Source organism: Nelumbo nucifera, chromosome 3 (genome assembly GCF_055504915.1).
Source record: "Nelumbo nucifera cultivar China Antique chromosome 3, China Antique-T2T, whole genome shotgun sequence".
NCBI lineage: Eukaryota > Viridiplantae > Streptophyta > Magnoliopsida > Proteales > Nelumbonaceae > Nelumbo > Nelumbo nucifera.
The window spans coordinates 82,966,225-82,980,142 of NC_142651.1; the positions used below are offsets into that span (position 1 = coordinate 82,966,225).

Genomic DNA, 13,918 nt, shown 5'->3' on the forward strand with positions numbered 1-13,918 from the left:
TTTGGACCGGAAAGAAACCAAGTGTCAGACACTTGAAGATTTGGGGTTGTCCAACACACGTTAAAAGAACGAGTGCAGACAAGTTGGAATCTAAGACCAGCCATTGCCTATTTGTAGGCTACCCAAAAGGCTCTGTAGGTTACCTTTTCTATGACCCAAGTGAGCAGAAAGTGTTCTACAGTCAAAATGCGCAATTCTTGAAAACCGACTATATCCTGGACACCCATCGTCAGGAAGTTGTTCTTGATGAGGAGAACTCAGGAGCAGTGGGAGATGTCCCACAAGTTCCAGGTAATGACCATCTTAGTAGATCCACTCGGGCATCCAGGCCACCAATCCGTTGTGGTTATGATCAGGATAGTTACCTGGTGGAAACCTTGACTAGTGAGGAGGATCCCGTGACTTACGCGGAACCTATGTTGGACATAGATTCCTAGAAGTGGGTGGAGGCCATGAGAGCAGAGATGGACTCAATGGAGGCCAATGGAGTCTGGACTCTAGTAGATCCACCCTCCGGGGTAAAAGCAATCGGTTGCAAATGGATTTACAAGCGGAAGAAGGGCCCCAATGGCAGGATTGAGACCTTCAAGGCTCATCTAGTGGCGAAAGGGTACACTCAGAAAGAAAGCATCGATTATGAGGAAACCTTTTCGCCTGTGGCCATGCTTAAATCCATTAGGATCCTGCTAGCTGTAGCAGCATACCATGATTATGAGATTTGGCAGATGGATGTCAAAACTGCATTCCTAAATGGAGATCTTACTGAAGATATCTATATGCAGCAGCCGCAAGGCTTCATTGCTGCAGGTCAGGAAAACATGGTATGTAAACTTAATTGATCCATTTATGGACTTAAGCAAGCTTCTAGAAGTTGGAACATCCGTTTTGACTCTACTGTCAAATCGTTTGACTTCGAGCAGAATCTGGATGAACCCTGTGTCTACAGGAAGTTCAGTGGAGATAAGGTTACATTCTTGGTTCTATATGTAGATGACATTCTACTCATTGGGAATGATGTAGGAATGTTAACTATGGTGAAAGTATGGCTTTCACTGCAATTCTCCATGAAAGATCTTGGAGAAGCCTCCTATATACTGGGTCTTCGACTCTATAGAGATAGATCGAAGCGGATAATAGGATTATCCCAATCTGCTTACATTGATAAAATAGTCAAGAGATACAGCATGGAAAACTCCAAGAAACGAAATGTTCCTTTCTGGCACAGAGTCACTCTTTCCAAGAAGATGTCTCCCAAGACTTCTGAGGAGATTGATGGCATGAAAGACGTTCCCTATGCCTCTGCCGTAGGGAGCATCATGTATGCCATGCTGTGCACTCGTCTTGACATTGCTCAGGCAGTGAGTGTAGTATGCAGATTTCAGGCCAACCCAGGGCAGGAGCATTGGACTGCTGTGAAAAACATACTTAAGTACCTTCGAAGGACAAAAGAGTTTTATCTAATGTTCGACGGTAGCTCACTACAGATCCAGGGGTTTACAGATGCCGATTTCCAGTCAGACCCAAATGATAGAAAGTCTACATCTGGATATGTTTTCACGATAGGATCGTGTGCTGTTTGCTGGAAAAGCAGCATATAGGGGTCCATTGCAGACTCCACGACCGAGGCCGAATACATTGCCGCAAGTGAGGCTGCCAAAGAAGCTGTGTGGATGAAGAAGTTCGTTCACGAGTTGGGAGTTGTTCCCTCCAACACATCACCCATCCCATTGTTGTGTGACAACAATGGAGCCATTGCTCAGGCTAAGGAGCCACGAGCCCACACGAAGTCGAAGCACATCGAGAGGAAGTACCACGTACTACGGGGGATTGTTGGTAGAGGGACGTCCTGATTCAGAAGGTAGCGTCAGCAGAAAATGTAGCAGACCCATTGACAAAGGCACTATCATAGAAAGTGTTTGAGAAACACGTGGAAAGCATGGGACTTCGGCTAGTACCTGATTGGACCTAAGTGCAAGTGGGAGTTGTTAGACAGTTTTGTATGCCCTTAGCTTGAATTAGAATGATGTACTTTATGAGTTTATTGTAAATGAATAAAGATACATATTTGATTATTGTTCCCTTGGTATGTTTCTGTGTAATACCCTTAAACTGGACACTTAATGAGACTCGTGTTAGTTTAAAATGTTCACAGCCAGTGGGTCGGTCTGGGGAGACCTATCCTGACAAGGCTGACACTGTGGTGCCACCAAGTCGGTTGGGGTGGCCTGTCTTAGCTGCCAATGTGAGACCCTAGGCACATACAGTGTAGGATTAATTGAATCTTTGAACTGGACCAGATTTCCAGTATTGCCCTGGACCTTGGAGATTGATGGGCAAAACTGGAAAGTTACACCCGACCCCTAGACTCGATTATGATACTGCACTAGGTGTCGGATTGGGCTATCTTTGATGTACCAATCGGTGAGATCCTTAGCGGGGGTCAAAACCTGGGTATGTTGGGACAGTCCGAGAATTCATCTGAGTGGGTGATCATAGTGACAGGATCAGCCCCTTTGTCGGACAAAGGTAATGATCAGGGATGCACTCTCACTGATGGAAACCAAGACTGCCGGCAGCCGATTTCAACCGTTGAGATTTGTTTTGCAAAATATATTTTATATAAGATATAAAAGTATATATATTATGGTTTCTAAAATGTTTGCAAGAAGGTTTTAATTCCCGGGATCCATATAAGTGGAGAGTGCAACACTGTTCCTTGCAGCCGAGGGAGAGGTCCTCTCTTGTCGGGCAGTGTATGATCATTATGGGCTGAGAGGTTAAGTGTAAGACCAATGAGGATAACACCTGATGGGCTAATCTTGCATCTACCCACAGTCCCTGGGTGATACAAGGTGGCTTGGCCCAGGGACCACTTAGTGTAAGTGTTGGGCCCATAGAGCCCATTTGATGGGTTTCAGGGGGTACACTGTCTTCAGCAGTGCATTCGGCCAGGCCTTGTAACAAAGGCTCGGCTGAACCCATGTGGCTGATGTGTAGATCAATGCTTGGGTCCCACGCCATACAAGGAAGCCTAACTGGGCAGCAGTTTGGAAGGATTTTTTAGTACATAATCTTAAATGGGCCTTAAGCCCATTTCGAACTAGGCTGATTTGATCAGTCATTTAAAGGGGGCGAATTCTGAAGTGGGTCAGCTAAAAGGATTGGGCTTAGACCCTATCCACTCAGAGAGTCCAAGATCTAAATGAGATTTAGATCTGGAAACCTCCTAATTAGATTAGGAGATAGCTGATCTGATCTGCAGATAAGATAAGGATTATCCCTTATCACTAAGGGACTTCTAACCCAAATATGATTTGGATTAGCAACTCCTAATCTGATTAGGACCTGATCCCTTTGAGATTATAAAAGGGGAAGGGGGCGGCAGCCTTTTACACACAAAAAAAAAAATAGCACTCTTCTCTTTGAAGAAAGAGAGATTGAGAGATTTCCTGCATACTGCGAATTCTCTCCTGCCGCCACCTTCCTGCCATTGCCATTCCTTCAGTTCGATCTCCAGTTCTTGGGAGCTGTACTCACAAGCCGTCCAGTTGATTCTTGCGAAGGGTCAAGTTCTTTTGAAGAACATTGTTGATTCTGCTCCATCCTTCACTGCGCCATCTTCAGTGGGAGCAGATTTTGGATCCTTCCTTGGGCGTGAACACCTCCATTGGGAGATAGTATTTCTCCGTATCAGGTATAATCCTCTCCCACTCCTTTTGGTTCAGATCTGGTTCAGTTTATGGTTCAAGATTGATCCTTGAAAATATGATTTTCTAAATTGGGAATACGATTCCCAGTTGAAGGGAGAGATAAGGTTTTGAAATTCTCCCCTTATTCCGCAATTTTGGGCATCCATAGGATGGATCTCTCATCCCTTCAATCAAAACTACCTGAATTAGCCTTAGATTGAACATCTATTTGTTTTATTTTCGGATTTAAAATTTTCTTTTCTATTTTAATTTCTATTAGGTTCGGCTTTATAAATTTTTTTTAGGAAATTTTTAATTTTTTTTGCTCTTTTCTTTGAAGGTTCCTAGTGCATGACATGCATTAGGGGTGGAGAATTAATACCCGTTGACCAAGAAATCGAAAGGACTTTGAAAAAGCGAACAAGGGAGAGAAAGAACAAGATGGCTCAAGACCAGAATAATCTAAGGACATTGATCTCCTACGCTATACCTACTCTGGATGGTACTACATCAAGCATTATGTGGCCAAATGTGCAAGCAAACAATTTTGATATTAAGCCTGCAATTATTCAGATGATCCAGATGAGTGTGCAATTTTTTGGCCCCAATGATGACCCTAACTCTCATATTGCTAATTTTCTTGAAATATGTGATACTTTTAAGCATAATGAAGTTAGTGATGATGCCATTAGACTTAGGTTATTTCTTTTCTCATTAAGGGATAAAGCAAAAGATTGACTTAACTCTCTGCCTACAGGTTCGATTACTACATGGGATGACTTGGCACAAAAGTTTTTATCTAAGTTTTTTCCACCTACTAAAACAACTAAATTAAAGAATGACATAACAACTTTTTCTCAGTTTGGTAATGAAATCTTATATGAATCGTGGGAGAGATTTAAGGAATTGCTTAGGAAGTGTCCTCACCATGGTCTACCTGTTTGGATGCAAGTGCAAACTTTTTATAGTGGCATTAATCAATCTAATCATTCAATGTTAGATGCAGTTGAAGGTGGTATCCTTATGAGAAAAACTCCTGAAGAAGCATATGAACTTTTGGAGGAGATGGCGGCCAATAGCTATCAATGGGGCAATGAGAGAGCAAATAAAAAGGGAGTTGGAATTTATAATGTTGATTCTATCACTGCTTTATCAGCTCAACTTGCTGCATTAAATAAGAAATTAGAAAATTTGGGGGTTTCAGCTATGAGTGTTTCTTCTATTCCCTTTCCTTCTTGTGAGCTTTGTGGGCAAGGGGGACACGCTAGTGTAGACTATCAAGTAGGAAATCCATTTTCTTCTTCTTCTAATCAAGCTAATTTTGTTTCTTATGGTGGCAATAGGTCCAATATCAATCCCTACTCCAACACTTACAATCCAGGATGGAGAAACCATCCAAATTTTTCTTGGAGTGATAACACCAACAAAGAGCACCTCTCGGCTTTCAGCAACAACAACAACAAATCCACAAGAGAAGAATCCAAATTTAAAGGATATGATGGAAAAATTTATCAATAGTACGGAGGCAAGAATTCAAGGGTTGGAAACTCAAATTGGACAACTTGCTCAAGCAATTTCGGCAAGATGACAAGGAGGATTACCTAGCAATACCGAGAAGAATCCTAGGGAACGAGTAAAGGCCAATACTCTGCGAAGTGGAAAAGAACTTAGAAAAGAAGAAAAAGATGATGAGCATATAAAAGAGGAAGAAAGCTGAAACCTTGAAGCCAAAGAAGGAGACTACGAGTCATCAATGGAGAAAAATGGAAGTTCTTCTACTCTTAATTTAAAATCCTACAAACCCCTCTTCCTTTTCCTAAAAGATTTCTTAAGGCTAACTTGGATAAGCAATTTGCTAAATTTCTAGAGGTGTTTCAAAAGTTGCATATTAACATTCCTCTTCTTGATGCTACTTCTTAGATGCCAACTTATGCCAAATTCTTGAAGGAAATAATTTCAAACAAAAGCAAGTTGGAGGAGTTTGAGATGGTAAAACTTTCTAAGGAATGCTTAGCAATCCTACAAAATAAATTACCTCCAAAACTCAAGGATCCAGGGAGCTTGTCTATTCCATGCACCATTGGCGAAATTAATTTCGATAAGGCTTTATGTGATCTTTAGGCAAGCATTAACTTGATGCCTTTTTCTATCTTCAGGAAGCTTGGATTAAGGGAGCCAACACCTACCACTGTTTCTCTACAATTGGCTAACAGAAGTATCAAATATCCAAGGGGAGTAGTGGAAGATGTTTTAGTAAAAGTAGATAAATTTATTTTTCCTGTTGATTTTATTGTTTTGGACAAGGAAGAAGATTATGATATGCCCCTAATTTTAGGGAGACCTTTTCTTGCCACAAGAAGAGCTTTAATTAATGTCCAACAAGGAAAACATAGCCTTAGAATTAATGATGAGGAAGTTATTTTTAATGTGTTTAAGGATATGAAACATTCCAATGATGAAAAGAAGTCTTAATGGTAGATTGCATTGATGATTTGGCAGAAAGAAAATTTCATGCATTTAGGTTAGATAATCCTATAGAAAATTGCATTCTAACTCTTTTGATGTGAAGGAGCCGATTTTAGATGAGAAGCATAAGGAGGCCGTAGGCTATTTGGGAGAAAAGCAAAGAGGATTCGTGACAAAAAGAGAACAAGTTTTGCCTTTGGATATTTCCTACTCTTCTTTAAAAGCTAATCCATCAATCGAGAAGCCTCCTACTCTTGAACTTAAATCTCTTCCTTCGCATTTAAAATATGTTTATTTGGGGAATTCATCTACCTTGTGATTATTTCTTCTTACTTGACAGGTCTTGAAGAAGAGAAGTTGATAAGGGTGCTTAGGGAACACAAAAGGGCGATTGGATGGAGCTTTGGTGGCACTCAAGGAATAAGTCCATCAGTTTGCATGCACAAAATCATGATGGAAGAAGGATTCAAGTCTATGGTGTAGCCCAAAAGGAGGTTAAATCCTAATATGAAAGAGGTAGTAAAGAAAGAGGTGATAAAATGGCTTGATTCAGGTATTATCTTTCCTATCTCTGATTCTTCTTAGGTAAGTCCTGTGCAAGTTATGCCAAAAAAGGGTGGGACCATTGTAGTCAAAAATGAAAATAATGAATTAATCCCTACAAGGATAGTAATAGGTTGGAGGGTATGTATTGACTATAGGAAATTGAATGATGCTACTAGAAAAGATCATTTCTCCCTTCCCTTTATTGATCAAATGATTGAAAAACTTGCTAGTCAGGAATTTTATTGTTTTCTTAATGGTTATTCTAGTTATCACCAAATTCTCATTGCTTCTAAAGACCGAGAGAAAACTACCTTTACATGCCCTTATGGAACATTTACATTTAGAAGAATGCCTTTTGGTTTATGCAATGCCCCTACTACTTTTCAAAGATGCATGATGTCTCTATTTTCAGATTTCATTGATGATTTTATGGAGATATTTATGGATGACTTCTCTATTTTTGGATCTTCATTCGATGCATGCTTGCATAGTTTGTCTTTGGTGCTTGAAAGATGTGAGGAATCTAACCTTATTCTTAATTGGCAAAAATGTCATTTTATGGTTAGGGAAGGAATTGTTTTAGGACACAAAGTATCTTCTAAAGTTATTGAAGTGGATAAAGCTAAAATTAAATTAATTGAAAAATTTCCTCCTCCAAAATCATTGAAAGAAGTTAGAGGTTTTTTGGTACATGTAGGTTTTTATAGAAGGTTCATTAAGAACTTTTCTAAAATTGCTAGGCCTCTAACTAATCTTTTAGTGAAGGACACACTATTTGTGATTGATAGTGCTTGTTTGCATGAATTTAATTGTTTAAAAGAGAAATTGATCCAAGCTCCCATAGTTTCGGCCCCCATATGGAATTTGCTTTTTGAGATCATGTGTGATGCAAGTGATGATACTTTAGGTGCAGTTTTAGGATAAATAATAGATAAAAAATTTCATACCATTTATTATGCAAGTAGAACCATGAATGAGGCACAAATATATAGCAACTGAAAAGGAACTACTTGCTATAATATTTGCTATTGAAAAATTTAGACCTTATTTGATCTTGTCTAAAATGATTGTCTATACTGACCATTCTGCATTGAAGTATTTACTTGCTAAAAAATATGCAAAACCTAGGTTGATAAGATGGATTTTATTGTTGCAAGAATTTGACCAAGAAATCAAAGACAAGAAAGGCATCGAAAACATGGTAGTTGATCACATGTCTAGATTAGACGAGGAGTATGTATAGAGCATGAATGAACACCCTTTGCATGATAAAGTTCCTGACGAGAAATTATGTTTTGTGCATGATAATGATGAACCGTGGTATACTGATTTTGCTGATTTTCTTATAGGTGACGAGTTGCCCCTTAACATTTCTTTTCATCAAAAGAAGAAATTTTTATTTGATGTAAGGCACTATCTTTGGGAGGAACCATATCTATACAAGATTTGTGTAGATGGCATGGTGAGAAGATGCTTACCAAAAGAAGAGGTGCGGAGTATACTTAGTTTTTGTCATGACAAAGTAGGTGGACACCATGGACCATCCAAGATGGTGACAAAGGTTTTACAAAGTGGATTTTATTGGCCTAAATTATTCAAGGATGCTTATGCCTATGTAAGTTCTTGTGATCGATGCCAACGGACAGGTAATATATCAAGGAAAAATGAGATGCTCCTAAACAATATTCTTATTTGTGAAATTTTTGATGTTTGGGCATTGATTTCATGGGTCATTTTCCAAAATCCTTCAATAATGAGTATATACTTGTTGCTGTTGATTATGTGAGTAAATGGGTGGAAGCAATTGCATGTCCCATTAATGATGCTAAGGTTGTAATCAAATTCTTGAAAAAAAATATTTTTACTAGATTTGGTACACTGAGGGCTATCATTAGTGATGGAGGTAAACACTTTTGCAATAAATAGTTTGATAATTTATTAATTAAATATGGTGTTACCCATAAGATTTCTACCCCCTATCATTCCCAAACTAGTGGACAAGTAGAAATTTCAAATAGGGAATTGAAAGGTATTTTGGAAAAGACTGTGAGCTTATCTAGGAAGGATTGGTCAATGAAATTGGATGATACACTTTGGGCCTATAGGACAGCTTTCAAAACACCTATTGGAATGTCTCCTTATAGTTTGGTGTTTGGTAAGGTTTGTCACCTCCTTGTTGAATTAGAGCATAAAGCATGTTGGGCAATGAAACTACTTAACTTTGATTTGCAAGTTGCAAAGAAATATGCAATTGAATGAACTTGAAGAATCGTGGCACCAAGCTTATGAGAATTCTAGAATTTATAAAGAAAGAACCAAGGCATGGCATGATGCACACATTAAAAAGAAAGAGTTCATAGTTGGAGACAAGGTTCTTCTTTATAATTCTAGATTGAAGCTTTTTTCCGGCAAACTAAAGTCAAGATGGAGTGGTTCGTACATAGTAACTAGAGTTTTTACTTAGGGTGCAATTGAAGTATCTAATGAAACTAAGGGGACTTTCAAAGTCAATGGCCAAAGATTGAAGCCTTACATTGATGGTGGACATAATCCTTTCTTCAAGTCCACCATTATGCACTTTAGGATTTCTAGTTGTTTCATGTTTCTTTATTTCCTTTTAAGTTTTGTTTTAATTTTTGCTTTCTCTTGTTATTGTTGTTTCTTTCTTCTCTTTTGATCGATGAAAGGTAGGTGCAACTTTGGATAGGAAATTTCAGCATGTATAGCTGAAACCAAGACCAACTCGAAAGGAAGTTTCTTTCCCTTTTTTTTGCTCTTTAATTTACTTAACATTGAGGACAATGTTAAATTTAAGTTTGGGGGGAGGAGATTGCAATTTTTGTGAAAATTTTTGTGAACCCGAGAGCATGAGCATGGTATGATTGCCCCAAATTTTTTTTTCGAAATATGCTTTAGCTTAAGTTTGTGATTACTGAATTTTTCTTGATGACTAAAAGCCTATGATAAATTCTTGTTGAAATCGAATATGACTTAGAAAAGGAAGATAAATTCTAATCCTGAGGACTGATTGATTCTCGTGTTAACTCTATTGTATCATGAAAATTGAAATTCTTGAGCACATTATGCCATGATCTTGTGAATTGTGTGCAACTTGGTGAATGATTATGTGAGCTATATGGAACAATATGATCATTATGTGATATTCTAGAACTTGTTTGATTAGCCTTTGAGGCGATATCCTAGACAACATATTACTTTGGAGATGATTTAGGCCATCATTGGATCGTTTGAGCCTTTTCAAGCCAACCTTGATATATTTCAATCCTTAGTTACCCTTTTAAGCCTTTTCAAAAGAATGGCATATGCAAAGCATATGATTAGCCACCATTCGAATTCTTTTCTTTAACACTCATTGTACTTAACCTGTCAAACCCGAAAAACCATGATCTACCCTTCAAGAGAGCTTAATTTTGCACAATGATGTTGATGAATGAAAGAAAAAAAAAAGTGTTGAGAAAGAAAAAAAAGAGGCTTCAGAAATATATCATGAAGCTAAAATTATGTGTTGAAAAGTTTATTCACTACCCAAAAAGATCAAAAGAAATAAGTTTGGGGGTTGTAATACATGTGAAAAATAAAGAATATGGGGATATCTGGAGAGTACATTTATATGTGCATATCCTTCTATGCTCTCTTGCTTTGTAATTCCTTATCCTTTTTTTGTTAGCCCCTACCTAGGCCTCACATTACAAGCTTAATAAAGACCTATTGATATAAAGTTTCACGATTGTCTACATTAGTGGAGGACTATGAAGAGCAAGCCTATGGAATATCCAAAAATTTCAAAGATCCATTGGTTTGCATAATTTGAGCTAAGAAGCATGCATGACACTCAAAATTTGGAAACGCACACACACACACACACTTCAATTTTCATGATGATATTTTGTTAGCATAAGATTCATGATAATTCTTGGATGGTATTTTGAAAGCTTTCTAAGTTATATGCCTTATACAAGATTTGAGGCATATAATTTGGAAAATCAAGATAAGCAAAGCATGATCAATTCATGAGCTTAAGTATGACTTTATTCATATTTTGATCGAGGACAATCAAAAGCTAAGTTTGGGGGTATTTGATAAGCCTATATTTGTACATATTTTTATACCTCTAACTTGATGATTTTGGTAATAATGCTTTTGGAATTAGCATGATATTGCACTAATTATGGTGAAATTGTCTTGCAAGATGATTTGGAGCTTAATTGTGCAATTTTAAGGAGGAGTTTGATTTAATTGATCAAGATAATCATAGAGGAAGGACCATGCAGCAATGATGCTCCATGATGTAGCCATGAAGGAGAGAATCCATTGAAATCAAATTTGATATGTATACACAAAAATCGGGAAATTTCTTGTTTTGATATAGTTCCCATATTTTGGGCATAACTTTCTGCCTACAAGTCGGATTGAGGTGATTCAAACAGATAATTAAAGCTAAGGTATAGGTCTTGAGTATGTTGAATTTAATGAGTATGTTGAATTTAATTTTCTTGAGTATGTTGAATTTAATGATGTCTAGCTAAATTCTCTTAGCTAGGGTTTAGATGGATTTTGATCTTAAGATTATATAGTTATTTGTTTAATTCAATTCAAGACCTTTATAATGTGCATGGGGAATTTTTATTGTTATGCTTAATGCTTTAAAAGAATTGGCCAATCTTTTAATGATTTGATGATTGATGCATGACTGACCAAAGGATTGTTATGAATTAGATCGCTAGGCAATAAAAATCGCATGATAGACTATGATATCGAAAGATGATTAGCTCATGTGTGGGAATCAAGGAAGCTTAGTGCATCAAATCCCCTTCTATGATTAGAGGTTTCCAAAGAAATTAATGCTTATTTTTCCTTTTGACAAGCACTTAGAAACTTTATGGCAGAATTGGATTAATAAAGGATTAATATGACTTGAGAAAGCTTATTAATTAATTTAGGGAAATCCACCATCACATGCAAATAAGCTTAATATACCTTAGGGTAATTTCAGTCTTGAGTTGGATTAAATAGGTAATTATGTAACATTAATTAAATGAAATCTAAACCCTAGCTACATTCATCCATTAATTCAGTTTTTATTAAGTTCTTGGATTTGCATTAATTCTTTTAGTTTTTATTCATTCAATTGATTCATGAGTTCAACTTAGGTTAGTTTAAATTTGATTTGGTACTGTGATTTAGTCTCTGTGGGATCGATACTTTTCTCATCATTATACGCACATTTGACTAAGGTACACTTGCCTAAATTAACTGTGCATAAATTACACAACAAACATTCCCAAAGACCTCCCAGTTCCATTGCTTGAGTTTACTCCTTAATTTATGTAGTTTGAGAAATAAACTTGATGCTGCTCAATCCGAGGTAGTGCACGAACCGAGGAGGGCAATCAGATAGTTCTCGTTGGCAGGTCTGGGTCGAGCTTCAAGTCAGTAGGAGGTGGTGGATGGCCGGGCTAAGCTATAGGGATGCTGGTCCGGGCTGAGGAACTGTGCCGACAGAGTTGTCTTCCCATCCCTATCCGTTAGGTGGGCTTATCCGTGGGGCATAGATGACATGGTCAGCGGGATGCCATAGCCCGGCCGGACTATGCCGATATGGTCGAGCTATGACAGATGGCCAGAGGCCTCATGGCCAGCTTAGTCATGTCCCCAACACCACTCCTCAAGTTCCGAAGCCAAGGGATGAGGTTTCCTAGGTTCGTTTCCCAGTTGAGGAACTTCCAAGCATGCGTATCGTCCACGCCATGTTGGTCGTTGCTGAGGAGTCCTCCGATCGTCGGCTACAGAACTTAAATAAGAACCAAAATTTCAGTTCCCGAACCACTCCCCTAGTTCTGTTGTCGAGGAGGGGGAGTGCTCGACTAGACTACTGCGCCGCCTTGTGGCCGTAAGTTGCCTAGTCCAAGGATTTGAGTGGCATAGCCGAGGATTTGAGTGGCCTAGCTGAGGAAATGAGTGGCCTAGCCGAGGATTTGTGTCAACGGCTGGACCAGTATGGCGGGTCTCCACGTCAAAGATTGGACCAGTACAGTAGTTGAACCGATGCAATTAATGGGTGTAACCGCTGCCCGCCAAGCATGCCACTTCGGTTTCCGAGGCTTCCTATTGTACATTATTGGTTGCGTCAGTTGGCCTTCCGAGGCATTGTCAGGGGTGCTTCATCTGCACCGTTGATCTCTCCTCAGTCTGTGCCCCTAATAGTGTTTGGTATCCACTACTCGGCAGATTATTCGGTCACACGGTTTGGCAGATAGCTTGGTAGACAGCTTGGCAGATAGCTCAGTAGCTTTCGTTCTTCAGCTCTGTGATAGCTATAAGTATAACCCTAGCAAGTGCACTAGTTATCAAGTAGTATAAAAATATCATTCCCACGGGGATTTAACGAAATAACTATTAGAACTACAACCTTCCCTAATTATTTGGACAATCGAAATTCAGATTTGAGCAAGAACTACTGAAAATAAAAACTAGAAAAAGAAAATAGAAGCAAGGGTGATCACTAACCAAATATGCAATGGATGAAATCGCTAGGGCTTTTGATCGACCTAACCAATGTAATGAATATTAATGGATTTGATTAACCAAGATTACATTTCATTCCCATAAGCTGAGGTCTTTCCAATTTTATTTAATATTCTCTCTCGAGATATACTAATACTACGCCCATCGGGTAACCCTTCGATCTCTCGAGTAGGGATCTCAAGATGGAAGTGCATTAAATCCAAGGAAAACCATTAAATTCAGATGAATCATGTATATATATTTCTATATACCATTCAATTCACACTATGAACTATTCAGTCGATTATGTGAATTCCTCTCTCGATTCATTCACATAACCCAAATCAATTAAGAGGTGGCCAAGCTCTTAATTGCATTAATCACAATAATTCATAGACTATATGGAAATCAAAAATATATTCATTAACCTGGTTAGGCTTTCCACAACCCTAGCAAGAAATAAATCAGTTCATGATAAAAGAATTAAAGCAAACAAAGGGAAAGAAAGAACTCTTGAATTCGCCCATGGTTCTGAGATCTCCTCTTCTTGCCGCCACCTTCTTCTTGAGGTTTCTTGAATTCTTGATCACCTTCCCCAAGTTTCTTGATTTGTTTTCTCCTTTCTTGATTGATTTCTCCTTTGCTTCTTGATTCAATCCAGAGATTGAGTGATGCCTAAATCTGGTCTGCTC

The 13,918-nt window shown here is 38.4% G+C and overlaps 1 non-coding gene across 1 annotated transcript; it reads right to left on the reverse strand.

Moving 5' to 3' along the window:
* Window positions 1–4,517: 4,517 nt before the first annotated feature.
* LOC148801414 (small nucleolar RNA R71) lies at window positions 4,518–4,624 on the reverse strand. Its single transcript, XR_016084846.1, has one exon. It is a non-coding gene; the product is annotated as a small nucleolar RNA R71 (small nucleolar RNA).
* Window positions 4,625–13,918: the final 9,294 nt, after the last annotated feature.